Source organism: Sturnira hondurensis, unplaced genomic scaffold (genome assembly GCF_014824575.4).
Source record: "Sturnira hondurensis isolate 20B ecotype Veracruz unplaced genomic scaffold, ASM1482457v3 Scaffold0004386, whole genome shotgun sequence".
NCBI lineage: Eukaryota > Metazoa > Chordata > Mammalia > Chiroptera > Phyllostomidae > Sturnira > Sturnira hondurensis.
In genome coordinates, this window is record NW_028077017.1 from 118,489 (window position 1) to 139,891 (window position 21,403).

At 39.0% G+C, this 21,403-nt stretch overlaps 1 pseudogene; it reads left to right on the top strand.

Moving 5' to 3' along the window:
* Window positions 1-3,424: 3,424 nt before the first annotated feature.
* Window positions 3,425-21,185, top strand: LOC118986623 (zinc finger protein 883-like; annotated as a pseudogene).
* Window positions 21,186-21,403: the final 218 nt, after the last annotated feature.

The following is a 21,403-nucleotide window of genomic DNA, read 5'->3' on the forward strand; positions in this document are numbered from 1 at the left end:
AGACTACCAAATGTTTCCACCCTTGGACCCCTGGCAACTGGGTGTATTCTATTTGCCGATCTTCAAATGGGCCCTGTACTTGTTGTTATTTCCCTTTCTTTTAATGACGATTTTATTTACTTACTTGACTTACTTTTTGAGACATGAGAAGAGAGGAAGAGAGAGAGAAATGTTGATGTGTGAGAGGAACATGGATCTGTGGCCTCCCACATCCCCTACCAGGGACCTGGCCTGCAACCCAGACACATGCCCTGACTGGGAAGTGAAGCAGTGAGGCTTTGGTTTGTGAGATGATGCCCAACCCACCACTGAGCTACCTCACTCAAGCCTTTATTTTGATGGAGATCTGTGTGGGGCTGTTCTTCTGGCACACAACCCATCCAGCAATTACTTTTCTTATGGCTTTAGAAATTCCAGGACCTGTGAGCTGTGATTTAATATAAGCAGTTAAAGAGCGCCTTTCATAGTGAGTCATCTCCTGCAAATGCTTCATGACTGGCTCTACCAATTGTTCAGGAAGCAGTATGGCTCTTTTATTTTTTTTTAAGATTTTATTTATTTATCTTTAGAGAGGAAGGGAAGGAGAGAAGGAGAGAAATATCAATGTATGGTTGCCTCTCGTGAGTCCCCTGCTGGGAACTGGCCTGCAACCCAGGCATGTGCCCTGACTGTATACCAAACCGCGATTGTGTGGTTCGCAGGCCCGTGCTCAACCCACTGAGCTACACCAGCCAGGGCTTCTTCTCTTATTCTTTATCTACTCTCAGGACCTCCTTCATCAAAACCCTAGCTATTAGCTTTATCTCTGTCTGCAGTCAAATATTCAACGTCAAATTGTGACAAATCTAGAACAGGTAACAAAAGTATTATAAGGGTTCATTTAGCAGCCTCTTTCACTGCTCCATCAGCCAGGTTGTTTCCTCTAGTCATTTCAGTGTCCTCTTTCTGATGCATCAGACAGTGCATGACTGCCGCCTATAAAGGTACCTGAATGGCTTGTAATAATTTTAAAATTTCTGCTCTATGCTTAATCTCCTTTTTTATTGGAGGTCAACAGTGTTCTTTTTGTGTTTGGAACCTTGTATGTGCCAAATCAGAAAAACCTACCTCGAGTAAGTATATGCATTCACTCTCTTTTTGTGAGACAATTTCAGTGCCCTTGTCAATGCAATCAATTGAGCTTTCTGAGTAGAGGTTCTAGGCAGCAAGGCCTTGGCCTCCACTACACCTTCAAGACTCACTACTGCATAACCAGCCTTTGTGTTTTCTTTGTCCCCACAACTGCTTCCATCTGCATATAAAGTCCAGCCTGCCTCTCCTAAAGGACGATCTGGTAAATAAATCCCGCTAGAATAAAACTTCATCAGTGATCTCAGCACAGATGGGTCAGATACGATCTTCATTTTTTTGCAGTCCTTCTGGGGCACAGAAGTGGAATCGCCTGTGTTCTTCTGGAGTCAGGGTGGGTCATACATTCAGTTCCTGTATGTTCGTGTTTTGTTACATGCCTTCAGTTCATGTTTTGTTACATGCATTACTACTAAGCTTTTAAACTACAACCTAAAACTAAAATTTTCTAACTCTTGAGGTCCCTCATCAACATAAAAGCAGCAAGAAAGCTTATTGTTCCTGACTCTGTGATAAAGAGAGGGGAGAGTGACACTTCCAGCATTTCCACATCCTTCTGCTGGTGAGTTTGGTGGGATTAGAGAAAAGGGCTGTGCTGAGGCCTTGGAAGATACATCCTCAAAATGCAGGCTTGACTACTGAGTATGTCATCGCCTGAGAAAACAACCCAGAGCTAGAGGAGCAGGACCAGGACAACATGGGTGCTTCTCAGGGAAAGGATGTGTCCTGGGTCAAGGGCTATGATTGTTTTTCCACCTAACATGAGTGAAATTTAGAACTTGAAACCTTTATTTCTCTACTTCTGATGTTCTTGCCTAGCGAGATTTTCCTCTAGTTATTTCTTTTCTTTTCTTTTTATGATTACCAAGGTCAGCAGTTTATATACATTTCTCCTTTGTCCCAGAGCCTTCTTTGCATTATCTTTATCAAAGCTGCTCAAGTTGAAGAATTCTGCCTTTATTAAAGACCTTCAACTACTGCCCTGGCTGGTGTGGCTCACTGGATTGAGTGCTGACCTGCAAACCAAAGGGTGACTGGTTTGATTCTCAGTCAGGACACATGCCTGGGTTGTGAACCAGCTGGGTGCACTCTAGAGACAACCACACATTGAGGTTTCTCCTTCCCTTTCTCCCTCCTGTCCCCTCTTTCAAAAATCAATAAATAAAATCTTTAAATAAAGAAAAAGAACTGCCCTGGCTGGTGTAGCTCAGTGGATTGAGCGCAAGCCTGCGAACCAGACAATCACAGTTCGATTCCCAGTCAGGGCACATGCCTGGGTTGCAGGCCAGTTCCCAGCAGGGAACACATGAGAGGCAACCATACATTGATATCTCTCTCCCTCTTTCCTTCTCTTCCCTTCTAAAGATAAATAAATAAAAATCTTTAAAAAAAAAAAGAAAAGAAAAAGAACTACTTGGTAACAGATGAAAGGATGGTAAAGAGATTGCTGGACTGCAGTTTTTATCTCATTAACCTTTTGCATTAAATCCAAATCTTTTATCTATATTCCCCACCTTCCTGCCCCCAATTTCAAACCTCTTATCTATATATTTTTTTCTCCTTATAAAAAGCTGGTTTAAAATGAAATATAAGAAGGTGTGTTAGGGTACATAACTCACCATTTTCTCAGATCTCAGGCCATCTGCATAAAACCTCCATAAAATTTCAATCCCTATCTCTACATCTTGTTACTGTTGGTAGCAGGCAAAACAAATGCCAACTTTTCCGGTTTCAATGGCAGCATTTTTAAATCTGAAAAGGGTACTTTGAAAGCAGAGCTCCTAAAATTCAGGCCACTCCCCAGGAGGTCCACACAGGGCACTCATTCACTCCCTAACTGTCACTGCACATGCCTGGCCTTTCCTCAGGTGCTGCCTCCTGTCCCTAGCACTGTGTTCAGATTCAGTCCCCAGAACCTGCACTTTTCCATCCCAGAGCCATTTTATAGACAGACTCAGGAAGGTGACACTCCTGGGGAAAGGTTGCAAGGGGTGGCAAAGATCTTAGGCAAAATGTAATCATTGGAGGGTCACCAAAATAGTAATTTTGAAAAGAAATGTTACCAATGTTAGCAATAATTATGTGGATAAAGGAAAAGCAATGAACGAATAAAGCTACAATCAAGGTGACCTAGCTGGAATGGAGCCCCGGCCGCACCCCTGTGACTGCCCTTTCCCTGCACTCCTCATCTCTGTACTGGACTGGTCCTTTTCAAACCTTCCCCACCCTCCTTCCTCCAATACACGCCCTCACAGAGGAGGTGCTGAGCACAAACTCTGACTCCGCCCACCTGCTGACCTAAGGAGCATGCGCAGTATCTTCCTGACGCGAAAGCGTCTTGGAATAGAAATGTTCACTTGGTCCTCCCAAGTTTCGGCTTTTCAGGTCGAAATTTGATTTTTCAGTTCTTCCTACAGCCATGAATCCTGAAAATTACTGTAGACGTTGAAATCCCCGCTCCCGAGCCTCCTACAGCGGTGAGTCTGGCGTCCCTGTGAGACGCTCCGCGTTCGTTTCTGGGAAACTTGGGGCCTTCCGGCCCGCGGTCTTTCAGCCTTCAGGTCGCTGGACACCGCCTCCTTCGAGGTTTTCCTGCTGAAAACACTTCCCTGGGCAGCACACCCACCGCACGCCCTTTAAAGTCTGGAGATGCAGTCAGAGCCTGTGCACCCTTCCCCCAGCCTCGCCACTCTCGGTCCTGGAGCCCGGATTTCACCCCGGCCGCGGGATCGGCAGACCCCACTCCCAATTTGATACGAGACCTGAATCCGAGAGAAGCGCACATTCATGGGGTGGGACTTAGGAGGGGAGAACACGGTGTCCCCAGAAGAGGGGACCAGCCCCACGCAGGGAGGGGATTTGTGGGAGCAGTGAGAGCGAAGGGGCAGCAGGGAAAGCGGCGGAACGAGGCTGTGACGGGATCCAACGGACGCGTAGGGGCAGAAAAGGTCGGTGAGGGGCGGCAACGCAGGGGACGCGGGAGGGACGGGGCCGCGACAGAGGAGTGAAAGGGTAAGTGGGGAAAGTAGCTGTAGGAGGAAAACGGGAGAAATGCCGAGGAGACAGAGGAGCCCCACAGAGACGAGAGGAGCCGACAGGGAGGGGGCAGGAGAGGGTGAAGCCGGTCAGACGGAGGGAGTGGTTCTGAGAAGAGTCGAGGAGGGGAGAGAAGGGACAGAAAGGCTGTTTGAGGAGACAGATCGGAGTGAGAAACAGCACTGAGAGTTTGCCGGTGGGGGCGACAAGAAAGACTAATAAAAGGGGCAGCAGAGATGACACCGGCTTGGGCGGGTACGCGGAAGTGTATGGCGATGGGAGCAATCTCGTATCAGGGAGGAAGAGCAAGTGCAGGTGAAATAGGGAACAGGTGTAGGTAGAGGAATACCAAAAAGGGGAGAAAGAGCAGGGGACCGGGTAGAGCAAACACAGGAAAGGACAACAGTGCAGAGAAACACGGAAGAGACAGAAACAGATCCATACATAGAAGTACAGAGTAGCAGGAGAAGGGGAACCCCGATATAGATGAATGGTGAGTTGAGGGGATGTGGAGGATTATGTCGTGACTTGTGGGTTGTGGCTTTATAATCTATTTAGTTTAACATTTGTTGAGTTGTTTCAGTTAAACAGATTTGAATGAGGATAACATTTCCAGCTTATAAGGTTTGTGAATTTTAGAATTGCTTGTTTCCAGTTGCAACCTTCATTCACTTAGATGGAGGTCAGAGACCTGTCTTTCTGCACAGTGGATTTACTCTTTTCGTTTTACATCTCCCATTGAATTTATTTTTTGAGAACACATTGAGATAAACCAGAGTCTGTTGAATATCTGCTTTCGTGCAGGTAGTCTTTCACTTCTGAAATAAGCATTGGTGATATCTCTTAACTAGCACTTAACATTCTTTTCTAAATATGGGGTAGTCTCAGCATTTTTTAAACTTTGACCATAGAAGTCATTTAAAGAAAATTCCACAATAGTTTCTCTTTTAAATATATTGTGCCTAGTTTAAAATCTGAGCCCTGCATTCTTTGTACTGTTTATAATACTTTGGAACATAGATTGGTACTTAGACAGTAATATCAGGCTATTTCAGTGTGCACTGGTCAGGATGTCTATGATCTTAACAGTCAGAACCTATTTTTATGAGTTCACCTAATGTTCAGCAGCTTTTTCTTGCATTTATGTTACTTGTTGAATTAGTGACTGTGAGCCATAAAGGGGCTGTTTCCCTGAAGTTCCTCTTGTCCATTCTCTGAAAATATTGAAGGAAGGACTGAATTAACCTGAAACAGGGTTCCCAGAAAACCCATCTGTTGGTTGTGAAATTTGATGGACATGTTTTCATAGCTAATATTTTTTAAAAGTTTCAGTATCAAAACTTGCATTTTGGGGTGGGGAGAAAATACAGCTGTAATTGAACAACAACAAAATAACTTTATAAAAATCTATCCCTTCCCCAAAATACCCCACTATTGCTGACAATATGATCAGAAGATTTGCAGATAATGTGATCTCTAGATTCTAAAAAATCTACCACAAAAGTTTTTAAAAACTTACATTTATAATTTTATGCTTTTAATATAATTATTTGGCTTTTCCTGGGTAATAAAAAAAAAACTTTTGCCCTTGGAGCCTGTCATTTTAGAAGTTGCTGCCTAAATTCCTCACAGTACCCAGAGGTCTGAGGTGTGATGGCTCTGATAAGCCTGGCCCAGTGTACAGAAAACAGCTCTGATGGAGCAACCCAGGTACCAGGAGGGAACTAGATAAAGATGCCACTTCCTGGACTGCACTGCATGTTAGTATAACTTAGAGTGGAGCCTCATTCTCTTTGTGTCTGCATGCTTTTTAAAGCGACACTGTTTCCCTTCAGAATCCTGTTAAGTCACCCGAGAAGTTCTGACAAATGCCATGGGGTATGTCACCCTCTACAGAGTTGGACAACTTCTCTGGATGGAGCATCATTGTTCAGTGAAGAGCTTCAGGAGATACTAAGGTGTGTTCAGGGATTAACAGGAATGCTTTGGGATGCATTTAAAAAAAATCCACTTCCAAGGATATGCTCATTGATGAGAGAGAGAGAGAAACATTGATGTGAAAGAGAAACATCACTGGACCCTTTACATGCCCCTGGACTAGGGGTTGAAGCTGCAGCCTAGGTAAGTACTCTGATCTAGAATCAACCCCCAGCCTTTTCTGTGTACAGGAAGATGCTACAACCAACTTAGTCACCAGGGCACGGCATGCATTTGATTTTTGATAAAAAAATTTTTTACTTAGTCACACATAGAGGAAGTGAGGTCAGGGAATAAGACATGGAATCATAAGAAGGACCATTGGAGTTTCGGGGAAAGAAAGGTAAAGGTTTTCTACAGGGTGTGAGGGAAAGGAAAGGGGAAGGAAAAGGCATGCCCAGATGCATTTGTAAGCATGAACAGCAATCTTTAGTCAGGGGAAGTAATAGGATGTTCTGCTGGGTTTGGGGTTCAGGAGAGCAACATATGTTGTCTTTACTGTAGAAGGTTTTGGACATCTGTGGGAGGAGAAAGCACTTGAAAAGTAGGAAAAACAGTGTGGTCTCCATGTAGGTGGAGATCTTTGTTCCTGACTCTCCTGTGACATTTCCAGGTTCTTCTGCCTGTGAATGTGGTAGAAGAAGAAGAAGGGGCTGTGCTGAGGCCTTTGAAGGTACATCCTCAAAATGCAGATGTGACTCCTGAGCATATCCCGGATAAAAGAGCCCACAGCAGGAGCAGGACCAGGAGGACATGGCTGCTTCTCAAATAAACAATGTATCCTGGGTCAGTGGCTATGTTTGCTTTTCCTCCTGTCAGTGGATGAAGAGCAGGCAACTTTTATTACTCTCCTTCTAATGTCCTTGCCTAGTGAGGTGGTTTTTATCTACTTATTTTTTCTTTTTCTTATGATTGTCAAGGTCAGCCATTTATATACTTCTGTTCATTGTATTATAGGCTTTTCTGCATTCTCTTCATCCAGTTTCCCCAAAGACATGAGGGATTCCCATCCCAGATTAATGACCTTCTACTACTGAACACATCCCCTCTGTGACAGATCAGCCTGGGAAGGCACCAATGTCTATTTACTTATTTATTTATCTTTAGAGAGAGGAGAAGGGAGGAAGAAAGAGAGGGAGAGAAACATCAATGTGTGAGAAATACATGAATCAGTTGTGTTCTAATACGCCTCCAACTGTGGACCTGGCCCTAAATCCAGGTGTGTGCCCTGACTAGAAAGCAAACCAGTGACCTTGCAGTTTGCAGGCTGGCGCTCAGTCCACTGAGCCACATCAGCCAGGGCTCGTCTTTAAATGTAGTACAGTATTTGTGTAGAAAACATGGAAGGTACATGTGTATTGACATTTGCAAAAATTAATGTTTATTATCATTTTCACATAAAGATTTATGTATTTATTTTTGCCAGTAACATCACAGCAGTGATGACATGTCCTTCCATGTGCCCCAGTGACCTGTTCTTCATTTACTATGTAGTTAAGAGCTTCCCTTCATCATTAACTAGGGTCCAGCAGGGAATTATCAAGAGATGTGCCCAAAGCATCACATTTCATCTGGAAACTTAATTTCTCTTCCCTTTGGAAAATGGAGGCCCTCTGTTCATTTCCTAGAGGTTATTTGCTTTAGAGATGGAGACTTTAATTAATCATATCTCCTTCTGTAAATTTTTGTTATATTCACTTTTGTATTACTAACTCTACATTATCACTTTTTATATTTTCAAGAGTTACAAGAATCAAATTAATGTATGTTCAATTCAGTTAAATTTCTAAGATACAGCTCTCCACTATTGATACCCGGATATATTAAAAAAACAAAAACTAACACTGGCTTTCACTGTTTTATCATTATGTGCGTTCCTGTACCTATTGTGTTTATAAAACACAAAGGGATAGTACAGTTGTGATATTTACAGAATCGCAATATAATCTTAATTTCATTGACATGAAAATTCTATTTTCTATCATTTGTTTTGTACCTAGTTTCCATATGTATGTATGTATGTCTGTCTGCATAAAATGTTAACATTTGAGTTATTTAGTCGTACTCAAGGTGTTTTCATTCTTCTCACTTACAGAAACTGCAATGAACATTCATGAGGTCTTTAGTGTATTTGCCTGTGTTTTTTTAAAAGTTATAGATGAAGCTTGAGTGAAAGTCAAGGTGTACCCTTTGTTTCAGAAAATATTCTCACAACACAGGAAGAATAATCTTGTTCTAAGATTATATGTACAAAATGTTTTAATAAAGTTTTGATATTCTTTTTTAAAGATTTTATTTATTTTTTTTAGAGAGGGGGAAGGGGGGAGAAAGAGAGGGGGAGAAACGTCAGTGTCTGGTTGCCTCTCACCCACCCCCACTAGGGACCTGACCCACAGCCCAGGCATGTGTCCTGACTGGGAATCAAACCAGATACCCTTTAGGTTGCTGGATAGCACTCAATCTACTGAGCCACACCAGTCAGGGTGCATCCCAGAACTTCTGAATCAAAATCTGCATTTTTACAAATCTACAGGTCTTTGTTGTCTGAAATATGAAATAGTACTTATACTTTTATCTCACCATGTCTTTTCCAGTTGAGAAATATACACAATGGATTGTGAAGGATAAAAATACAACACTCAACAATCCATATATTTGTGTCTATTCCTTCATTTTAATGTGTATTTTCATGAAAAGAAAAGTATTTGCAGTGGATTTGTGGACCTGTGTCATCCTCATTTCTCAGTGTTATAAAATATATTGGAAAGTGTTTTGGGTCAATATGATTTTATGAGATAATTCAGGATACTGTCCTAGGTCAAAACCACTTTTCCTAACACTGCTTTCATGTTGGATGACAGTATGAAGTCGGTCTATGGCTCCAATATAAATGTGTCCTTTTCATCAGGGATCGTTGACCTTCAGAGATGTTGCTGTAGATTTTTCTCAGGAGGAGTTGGAGTTCCTGGACCCAGCTCAGTGGAAATTGTACACAGATGTGATGTTGGAGAACTACAGGAACCTGGTCTCCCTGGGTGAGGATGACTTCCTTTCAGAGTTCCTACCTACTACACCCACAGGATTTCGTTTTCTGTATTAGTTTAACATCTTTTGGGCACTTCTGCTTTGTATGGTAACTCTTAGGTTCTTGGTCTCAAGGGAGAAATTGGAGGTAATCTGGTTTAGAAACCATGGTCCAAGTAACTACCTTTTTTTTCCCTATGAGGTGGATTTCATGAGATTACTCACCTAAGTGGACTTGTATAATGTCTGTCTTTTTGTGACTTGTGTGCTTCACTTAAAAAAAAAGTCCTCAGTGTTTGTCTCTGTGGTATCACGTGATAAGATTTTTTTCTATGTCCTGCAGAGTGGTTTTTCATTGTAGGTATATGTTATATTTTTTTATCTGTTTATCCACAGACATGGGTTTGCTTTCACCTGTTCAGGCTTTTGTGAATAATNACTTGTGTGCTTCACTTAAAAAAAAAAGTCCTCAGTGTTTGTCTCTGTGGTATCACGTGATAAGATTTTTTTCTATGTCCTGCAGAGTGGTTTTTCATTGTAGGTATATGTTATATTTTTTTATCTGTTTATCCACAGACATGGGTTTGCTTTCACCTGTTCAGGCTTTTGTGAATAATACTACAATTGACACAGGTGTGTACATGTCTTTTGCAAATCCTTTTTCGAATTCTCTTTGATAAATACCAGAAGTGAAGGGCTAACTAACAAAACAATTCAACTTTTAATTCTTTGACAGAACACTTTGTTATTCATTTGGTTTGTACCAATTTATCTTTCATTCAACAGTGTGTAGGGTCTACTTTCTCCACATTGTTCTTTTTTTTAAATTTATTTATTTATCTTTAGAGGGGAAGGAGAGAGGGAGAGAAACATCAATGTATGATTGCCTTTTGTGCATCCCCTGCTGGGAGTTGGCCTGCAGGGAACCGGCCTGCAACCCAGGCTGGTGCCCTGACTGGGAATCAAACCGTGATCCTCTGGTTTGCAGGCCTGTGCTCAATCCACTGAGCTACACCAGCCAGGGCTTCCACATTTTTCGAAACACTTGATATTGTTTCTTTGATACTGGTCATCCTAATTATTGTGACGTGATATATTGTATTATCTGTGTATTTCAATGGAGGATGCAAACATTTGTTTCTTGGATGTACAGAAAGGCCATAGAAAAGGTGCATAGACCTGAGTACAGATACTTCAGAGAAGAAGACTGAAAGACCTCTTCAAAGGGCAGTTTTAGGTTCACAGCAAAATTGTGTAGGAGTTAGAATTTCCACACTTTCCATGCTTCTTCATGCATACCCTACTCCTTCTCTATGTCACCCACCGGAGTGGTACATTTGTGATGCATATGAACCTACAGAGGTCCATCATTATCACCCAGTTTTAGCTGACATTAGGGCTCACTGCCGAACTTTATGTTCTATGGGTTTGGAAAATTTATGACACAGATCCACCGTTTCAGTCTCATACAGACTTGTTTATTCTGTGTTCTGCCTGTTTATCCCTATGTCTGCTGTACTCTTGCAACCATTGATGGCTTTACTGTTTCTTTCATTTTGTTTTTTCTAGAATATCGTGTAGTTGTTATCCTATAGTTTGTAGCCTTCTCCAATTGGACTCTTGTATTTTTATTTTTATTTTATTTATTTTTTTAAAAATTAAATCAGCTTTTTTTTTTTTAAGATTTTTTTTTATTTATTTATTTTTAGAGGGGAAGGAGAGAGGGAGAGAAACATCAATGTATGGTTGCCTTTTTGTGCATCCCCAGCTGGTAGTTAGCCTGCAAGGAACCGGTTTGCAACCCAGGCATGTGCCCTGACTGGGAATCGAACCGCGATCGTTTGGTTCGCAGGCCCGCGCTCAATCCACTGAGCTACACCAGCCAGGGCTGGACTCTTGTATTTTTAATTTCATTTATTGAGTTTTTAGAGACAGGAGGGGAGAGAGACATTGATTTACTGTTTCATTTATTTATGCATTGATTGGTTGAATCTCGTATGTGCCCTGCTATGGATGGAATCCACAACTTTGGTGTATCTGGCCAATGGAGTAACCAACTGAGCATCTGGTCAGGCAGATTAAATTCTTTCTCTTCATGCTCTCTAGGTTTCTACCACTTCTTATGATTCGATATATTTTCATAGTGCTGAATAATATTTCATTGTATGCATTGTAGTTTACTTATCTATTTACCTGTTGACAGATATCTTCACTGCTTCCAATTTTTGGATATTATAAATGAAGTTTCTATAAATAGTCCCTTTTAGGCTTTTGTGTGTAGGCTTTTTAGCTGTTTGGTTAAATATTAAAGCTCACAATTATTGAATTATAAGTGTATGTTTAGTTTTTTTAAAGAAGTATTTTATTTATGCAGTTCCACTCATACCAATTTTTTCCCTTTGCCCCCTTCCGCCCAGCCCTCCCCATTATTTTTAGTTTTGTGAGGACCCTCAAACTCCTTCCCAAGGGGCTGTAGCATTTTACATTTTCATCAGCAGTGAATTAGAGTTCCCTTCACATCCACAGCAGCATTTACTATTCTTAGTGTTCTGGATTCTAACCTTTCCCATAGGGGTTAAGTATTGCTTGAAGAATGTGCTGTTCATATAATTCTCATTGTTTTAATCTGCAATTCCTGACTGGTAAAAGGTGTGGAGGTTCTTTTTAGAAACTAATTTTTTATCTACATTTTTTTTAGTGTGCTTTCTGTTAAGGTGTTTGGTCCTTTTCAGTCTGGTTTGTTTTTTGTCATTGTTGGGTTTGAAGACATCTTTGTATGTTTTGCATAATAGTTCTGTATATGTTACCTTTTACAAATGTATTTTCTCATCTTGTGGCTTCTGTTTAGTTTTTGTTAATGTTGATCACCTTTTGTTTTTGTATTTTGGCCTTAAAGCTTGATTTAAGACAGGGATTTAAATCTTAATATACAGATTAAAAACCAAAGATGAGATGGTTAAGAATTTGACCTGCAAAAGTGTGAAGTATATAAAATTAAGTTTGTTTTATATTCAATAACCTGGATATAATATTTATAGTTTTTTAAATCTTTGGAGTAAACACGTAATGATTCAATGCCTGAAGGAAACATGTTGAAATAAATATTTTTTAAAGATTTTATTTATTTCTCTTTAGAGGGGAAGGAGAGAGGGAGAGAAACATCAATGTATGGTTGCCTCTAGTGTGTCCCCTGCTGGGAACTGGCCCCAAGGGAATTGGCCTGCAACCCAGGCATGTGCCCTGACTGGGAATTGAACCGTGATCCTCTGGTTTGCAGGCCTGTGCTCAATCCACTGAGCTACACCAGCCAGGGCCAAATAAATATTTTTTGATGTTATATGTCAACTAAAATTATATCTCTAAATTTATGCCCAATTATATGGTACCATTATAAAAAGGGTCATATTTTAAATTCTGTTCTATAGCTTCACTGTTGTAGGTAATGGTGCAGTAGATATAAAGGTGCCTATACCATTTTGAACCTGTGTACTTATATTCTTTGGATAACTCCACAGAAATGGATTTGCTGCATTATGTGGTACTTCTTGGTAAATTTTTGAGGAACCTCCCTCTTGCTTTCTGTAGTGGCTGAGCCAATTTATTTATAATCTTACGGACAGTGCATGAGGATTGTCATTTCTTGACATCATTGCTAGTGTTGGTTGTTTGTTGATGTGTTGATAATTACCATCTTGATAGGCATGTCCTGGTATTTCATTGAGGTCTCAATTTGCGTTTCTTGATGATAAATGGTATTGAATATGTTTTCGTATTTCTTTTGGCCATTTTTATGTGCTGTTTAGAGAAGTATCTATCAGCTCCTCTGCCCATTTTTCAGTTGGATTGTTTTTTGCGGGGAGAGGGATGTGTAAGTTCCTTATATATTTTTGATATTTAGCATCATTGGTAGATATCTTCTCCTATACAATAGACTGGTTTTTCTGTATTTTTTAAAAAGGATTTTATGTATTTTCTTTATTTTTTTCAAAGTATATTTCATTGATTATGCTATTACAGTTGTCCCATTTTTTCTCCCCTTTATTCTCCTGTCCTCTACCCCCCCCCACTGCTTCTGCTTAGTTCATGTCCATGGGTTGTACATATAAATTCTTCAGCTTCTCCATTTCCTATACTGTTCTTAACCTCCCCCTGTCTATTTTGTACCTACCATTTATGCTTCTTATTCTCTGTACCTTTTCCCCGATTTTCTCTCTCCCCTTCCCTAATGGTAACCTTCCATGTGATCTCAATTTCTGTAATTCTGTTCCTGTTCTATTGTTTGTTTAGTTTGTTTTTGTTTTAGGTTCGGTTGTTGATAGTTGTAAGTTTGTTGTCATTTTATTGTTCATATTTCTTATATCATCTTCTTTTTCTTAGATTAGTCCCTTTAACATTTCATATAATAAGGGCTTGTTGATGATGAATTCCTTTAACTTGACCTTGTCTGGGAAGCCATCTATCTGCTCTTCAATTCCAAATGATAGCTTTGCTGGACAGTAATCTTGGATGTAGGTCCTTGCCTTTCATGACTTTGAATATTTCTTTCCAGACCCTTCTTGCCTGCAAGATTTCTTTTGAGAAATCAGCTGATAGTCTTTTCAGAACTCCTTTGTAGTTAACTGTTTCCTTTTCTCTTGCTGCTTTTAAGATTCTCCCCTTATATTTAATCTTATATAATTCAATTATGATATGCTTTGATGTCCAACCTCTTTGGGACTCTCTGAGCATCTTGGATTTCCTGGAATTCTATTTCCTTTGCCAGATTAGAGAATTTCTCCTTCATTATGTTTTCAAGTAAGTTTTTAATTTCTTGCTCTTCCTCTTCTCCTTCTGGCACCCCTATGATTCGGATGTTGGGATGTTTAAAGTTGTCCCAGAGGTTCCTAAGCCTCTCCTCATTGTTTTGAATTCTTGTTTCTTCATTCTATTTTGGTTGAATGTTTATTTCTTCTTTCTGCACCAAATTGTTGATTTGATCTCAATTGGTTTCCTTCCCTTTACTGTTGGTTCCCTGTATATTTTTCTTTATTTTTCGTAGCCTTCACTTCTTCCTCTATTTTGTATCTGTACTCAACCATTTCTGTGAGCATCCTGATTACCAGTGTTTTGAATCCTGCATCTGATAGATCGACTATCTCTTCATCACTTAGTTATATTTTTGGAGTTTGAATCTGCTCTTTCATTTGGGTCATATTTCTTTGTCTTGGTGCATCCGTTAAGTTGTAGGGGCCAGGACCTTAGGTATTTTTTCAAGACAAGGGCTACCCATCTCTCTCCTATTCAACTCTCCTATGAGTTTGGGAGTTTTTCCTGTGCTGGATTCCTGAGTTTTGCAGACTGTCTTGCTCCCTCGTTGTTTCTCTCGGTTTCTCCTCACCCAAATGTGGGGCCACCCAATCTTCTAGCTGCCACCTTGCCACGCATCCTCTCTGCTCGGGCTGCCTGTTTCCAGCCCCTCCTACCAATCTGAATGAATGTTTCTTCTTTAACTTCTTGGTTGTCAGACTTCCATACAGTTTTATTGTCTGGCACTTCTGATTATTTTTTGTTTTTAAATTTGTTGTCTTTTTGGTTGTGTGAGGAGACAAAGTGTATCTACCTATACTTCCATCTTGGCTGGAAGTAGCCCTTTATTTATTTTCTGAGTAAGGATGAGAAACAATGTGTGAGAGACACATCTCTCACAGCTGGTTACCTCTGGCATGCCTCCAGCCAGGGACCTGGCCTACAAGCCAAGCATGTTCCCTTACTAGGAATCGAACAGGCAACTTTTCAGTTCACAGGGTGGGGCTGATACCTTGGAGTCACACTAGGCAGGGATGTTTGTTTTCTCGATGGTTTCCTTTGCTTTGCAAAACGTGATTTTGTGTAGTCTCATTTGCTTTTTTTTTTCTTTAGTTTCCTATGCCTACCAAGTTATACCCTGAAAAGAATTTTCAGGTGTCCTTCTTCTAGTGTTTTCATGATTTCAGGTGTTACATTTTAGTTTTTAATCCATTTGGAGTTTATTTTTTTCTATGGCATAAAAAATTGGTCTAGTTATATTTTTTGTGTGTGTCTAGGTTCAGGGTTTTGGGAGGGGGGCATCATTTGTTCTCCTGATGTTTTTCTTATAGACTCATTAACCGTTTATCTTTGGCTACTTTAAAAATTGGGTTAACATGTTTTATCATGTTGTTTTGTAAAAGTTCTTTATATATTCTGAATATTAAAGACTTAATCAGATATATACTTTGCAAATTTTCTTCCATTCCACTGGTTGTGTTTTTAACCCACTGATTATTTGCCTTAATATGCAGGAGTTTTTATATATAATTTAATCTCATTTGTCTATATTTGATTTACCTTTGCTTTTGGTGTTATAATGAAAATTGATTTTTTTCCATACCTTTTTATTTAGAAGATTGAGTTATTAGCTTAATGTTTACATTTTTTCTCCATTGTGATTTGATATTTGTACTGTTATTTTAGTAAAGGGTCCAACTTCAGTCTTTCTTTTACAGTGAACATCTAACTTTCTCAACATTACTTATGGGAATACCTTCTTTTTCTTATTTTGTGGTATAAGCTTCATTGTTCAAGATCTTCTTTAATTACAGCCAGAAATACTGTACACTTTATTTTATTGATTACAGAAAGAAGGAAAATAGATAAACATTGACTTGTTCTTCCATTTAATTTTGCATTCATTGGTTGCTTTTTGTATGTGCCCTGACTGAAGAGCAAACCAACCATTTTAGCATATCAGGACAGTCTAACCAACTGAGATGCTTAGTCAGAACAAGAATATCCTTTATTTTTTTTTAAGATTTACTTATTTTTAGACAGAAGGGAAGGGAGGGAGAAAGACAGGGAGAGAAACATCAATGTGTGATTACAGCTTGCACACCCATTACTGGGGACCTGGCCCACAACCCAAGCATGTGCCCTGACTGGGAATTGAACCAGCGACCCTTTGGTTTGCAGGCCAGCACTCAGTCCACTGAGCCACACCAGCCAGGGCTATCCTTTCCCTTTTTTTGTAGTGTAAGCACCATTGTTGAAGGTCATTTGAGCTGATCCAGAAGATGATGTCTGTAGGCTTTTTAGTCCTCTGTGCTTCATTATTAGAATATCTGTCTTAATGTTTGTAATATACTTTTTTGATAATAGCAGCTGTGAGATGTTTAGAGTTCAGAAAACATGATGCCCTTAATTCTATACTTTCTTTGTACAGTTATGTTGGTTTCATGGTATCCTGTGTCATTCCATATTGATTTACTTTTTGTAACTTTTTTTTACTCCTTTTTAGGGAGAGGGGAGGGAAGGGAGAAGTAGAGAGAAATATTGCTATGAGAAAAAAACCATCAATTTGTGCTTCTCATATGTGCCCCAACCTGGGCTGAACCCTAGACCCAGGAATGTTCCCTGACTGGGAATACACCAGCCAGGGATAATAGGGAACTCTTGGAATGTTTAGGTCATATTGGATACTACCAAGGCCTTATCTATTATCATTCTGATTTAGGATCATGAGATAAAATTTTTTCAGTTATTGGTTTATTAATCCTGCCATGAAAAATCTCCACAATGACTACTGATAAAGTCCCTGATTATTTGCCCTGACATTGTTCAGCAATGCAAAAGACATCATTCTTTTGCATTCCTATCTCTGTTTTCTTGAGGTCTTTTTATATGACCCATATCATGCAAGTCTTATGTTTGGGGTTTTCTATGTATAATTTATGGAATAATAAATCATGACATAGCCAGTGTCTTGCCTGAATCCAAACATAAAGATAGCATCTAGTGTGACCATACACATTTTGGCTAGTTTTCTTGAATTTCATTTTTGTGTGCTGTTGCTTTACCAGGGTTAAAGATGTTAAAGACTACGTATTTCTGGTGATGTAGTCTATTGGTCATCAATATCCTGCTCCATATACTTAATGTATTGTTCATGATGGTGGTTGACTTTCAAGCAATCCGAGAATTTTTCATTTATTGATTTTATAAAATTGCTACCAGCAATACTTTACCTTTTTTAAAAGATTTTATTTATTTATTTTTAGAGGGGGGAGGGAGAAAGAGGAAACATCAATGTGTAGTTGCCTTTCACCTGCCTCCTACTGGAGACCTGGCCTGCAACCCAGGCATGTGCCCTGATGGGGGCGTCAAACCAGTGACCCTTGTGCTTACAGGCTAGCACTCAATCCACTGAGCCACACCAACCAGGGCAGAAGTCCTAAATTTTTCATTATGCTTTATACAATTGATTTTGTAATTACATTGTTAAGGAGTGTGTGTGTGTTAATTTGTTACTATATAAAAACAATGAATTTATATTTTGCATTTTGAAAATTTTGTTTTGCTTCTGTCATTTTTTTAAATGTGGATTTAGTGTGATTTTGCAGTACAGTTTTGTCATGTGTTAACTGAGATCATTTTTTTTCTTGTTACTATGGTGGGTGTACTAAAAACATTTTAAAGCTATCAGAATAAATTTTAAACTGATAGCATCAGTTGCATACAACTCTACTACTTGCCATTTCTACTCCTCTAGTTATATTATTGGTATCACATTATATCTTTTATGTTGTACATCTAATAACACAGATGTAAGATTTTATGGTTTCTATTTTTGAGTTATTTAGGAAATATCAAAGAGATTTGTGTTTGATATTAGACCATTTCTGATTTTTGCATTTGTGTATATATTTACATGTACAAAAATTTTATGTGTTTATATGCTTTAGTGTAGTTTACAATTTTACTTATTACATTAGAAATTTTTTCTTACTCCATTTTATAGAGCTGGTTTAAAGATGAGAAGATCCTCCCTGACTGCTGTAGCTCAGTGGATTGAATGCTGGCCTGCGAACTGAAGGGTCTCCAGTTCAATTCTCAGTCAGAGCACATGTCTGGGTTGCAGGCCAGGACCCATTGGGGGGTGTGCACAAGAGGCAACTACATATTGATATTTCTCTCCTTTTTCTCCCTCCCTTCCCCTCTGACTAAAAATAAATAAGTACAATCTTTAAAAAAAAGAGAGAAAACTTTCATGTTTTTGAGCCGTATTGTTAGCAAATGTAAGCAACTGTTTCTTCCTTTTTGATGTATCTTTAGAATTTTTATTTAACTATTTACTGATATTTAGAGAAGGGGAAGGGAAGGAGAAAGAGAGGGAGAGAAACATCTATCCATTGCCTCTTGCATGCACTCAACTGGTGACCTGGCCCACAACTCAGCCACATGCCCTGACTGGAAATTGAATTTGTTGACTTTTCGGTTCACAGGTAGGCACTCAATCCACTGAGTTACACCAGGCAGGACTGATGTAAAATTTCTCATTGTACTTTTCTTGGTCTTGCTTTGAATATTTAACTATTTTTTAATTACTCAAAAATGTAATTTGCTCAATAATTGCTTATAATTACAATGTAAATTTACCTGAGTGTCATTCCTGTGATCCTTTATTTTAGATCTTTCAGCTTTGTCATCAGAAGACTATCAGGCCTTGTTGCAAAAGCCAGGAATAGAAGATTTAATCTCTGAAGTAATACTGGTAAGATATGAAATGTGTGCCTCTAATAATGTAATGAAAGCCTGGTAAGAAAGGGTTACATGAAGAAAGGATGTTAAAATGCACAGAACGTAGCTAGGATAATTATTCATAATAAAATCCTTGTTACCCAAAGAGGTGAAAAATAGAATATGTTTGGGAAAACTCCCCATTGTCAGTTCATTTGCAGATTGATGTCTTTCACAATGTTAAGACTGAAAACAATTTCCGAAGTGTGTATCAATTTGGCAATTCCTTTATTAAGGAATTACCATACTTTGCTGTGCATCATACACTCCCTTGTGTAATATATACCCACCTTCTGGGCCCAAATTATCAGGAAAAGATACCTTTTCTTCTAGTATTTTTATTCCAATTATTTATATTTAGATACTTGTTTTTGTATTATAAAGAAATTTTGTATTTATTTTTGAATATATTATGGTACAAGAAATTTTATGTAACAATGAAAAAAACTCAAGACCAGATACTGGTTATTTCAGGTACTACCCATGTAAATGTATATCCTTATTTTTTGCTAAAAATTTTGGGCTAAAATGTGCACATTATACATGGCAAAGGTGGCACTATACTTCATTGAGAAATAATGTTTTATTTTCTTCCAATACAAAATTTTCATGAACTTGGGAGTGAGTTTTCATATCACCAACATGGTTTAATATAGGGATCACAGAATAGTTAATTTTGGAATAAGTATGCATGATTAATGAAATTATAGGTGTCACTAAAGGCCTCTTTATCTTCAATGATTACCAGAGTCCGTATAATGAAGACAGAAGTTATCAGTGCCATGAAGACTGGAAAATTTTTAACCACAAGTCAAATCTTAAACATCAGAATACTCATCTACCAGAGAACCATTATGAAGGTGGAAACATCTTTGACCAAATGTCAAATCACATTATACATCAGGTTATTCCTATTGTGGAGAAGACAAATAAACAAAATAAATGTGTCAAATTACATAAGGAATCTTCAAATAGTACTGAACAAAAGAATATTGCTATTGGGGGAGATGTTTACAAATGCTTGCTGTGTGAGAAAGTCTTCAGTAAAATCTTTAATCTAAATAGAGTTAAGAAAATCTGTACTGGTGAAAAACATAAATGGAAAGAATATGGTAAAACATATACTTGGCCTTCAGGGCTTATACTACGTCAGAAAATATGTACTGGAGAGAAGCCTTATAAATGTGGAGAATGTGGTAAAGCCTTTAGCCGCTCCTCAAACCTTATTGAACATCAGAACCTTCATACTGGAGAGAAACCTTATAAGTGTAGAGAATGTGGTAAAGCCTTTTGCCATTCTTCCAACCTTAGTCAGCATCATAAAATTCATACTGGACAAAAGCCTTATAAATGTAGAGAATGTGGTAAAGCCTTTAGGCACTCTTCATCCCTTACTCAACATCAGAATATTCATACTGGAGAGAAGCCTTATAAATGTAGAGAATGTGGTAAAGCCTTTAGCCGCTCCTCAAGCCTTATTCAACATCGAAACCTTCATACTGGAGAGAAGCCTTATAAATGTAGAGAATGTGGTAAAGCTTTTTGCCACTCTTCAAACCTTACTCAACATCAGAAAATTCATACTGGAGAGAAGCCTTATAAATGCACAGAATGTGGTAAAGCCTTTATCCAATCCTCAAACCTTACTCTACATCGGAAAGTTCATACTGGAGAGAAGCCTTATGAATGCAGAGAATGTGGCAAAGCCTTTAGCCAGTCCTCCACCCTTACTAATCATCAGAAAATTCATACTGGAGAGAAGCCTTATAAATGTATAGAATGTGGCAAAGCCTTTAGGTGTTCTTCATCCCTTACTCGACATCAGCCAATTCATACTGGAGAGAAGCCTTTTAAATGTACAGAATGTGGCAAAGCCTTTAACCAGTTTTCAAATTTTAATCAACATCAGAAAATTCATTCTGGGGAGCAGCCTTATATATGTAGAGTATGTGGTAAAGCCTTTTGTCAGTCCTCAAAGCTTTCTTATCATCAGAAAATCCATACTGGAGAGAAGACTTATAAATGCACAGAATGTGGTAAAGCCTTTAGGGAATCCTCAAACCTTACTCAGCATCAGAGAATTCATACTGGCGAAAAGCCGTATGTATGTAGAGAATGTGGTAAAGCCTTTAGGTATTCCTCATCCTTCAGTAAACATCAGAAAATTCATGCTAGACAGAAGCTTTATAAAATGTAGAGAATGTGGCAAAACCTTTATTCAGTTCTCAGCCCTTACTCAACATCATAGAATTCATGCTGGTAAAAGATCCTTATATATGTAGAGAATGTAGTAAAGCCTTCATCTACTCCTGTACCCTTATTAAACCTTAAGAGAATTCATACTGGAGACAAGTCATGTGAATATGGCAAAGCTGTTAAGCAGTCATCGTTACTGATCATCAGTAATCATACTTGAGAGAGGTCATATAAATGTTGCAAAGGTCTTATTTTTTAAATAGATTTTATTTGTTTATTTTTAAAGACGGATAGGGAGGGAGAGAGGGAGAGAAATGTCAATGTGTGGTTGCCTCTCGTGTGTCCCCTACTGGGGACATGGCTTCCCAACCCAGGCATATGCCCTGATTGTGAATCAAGCCTGTGACCCTTTGGTTCACAGACTGGTGCTCAATCCACTGAGTCACACCAGCCAGGGCGCAAAGCTTTTAAT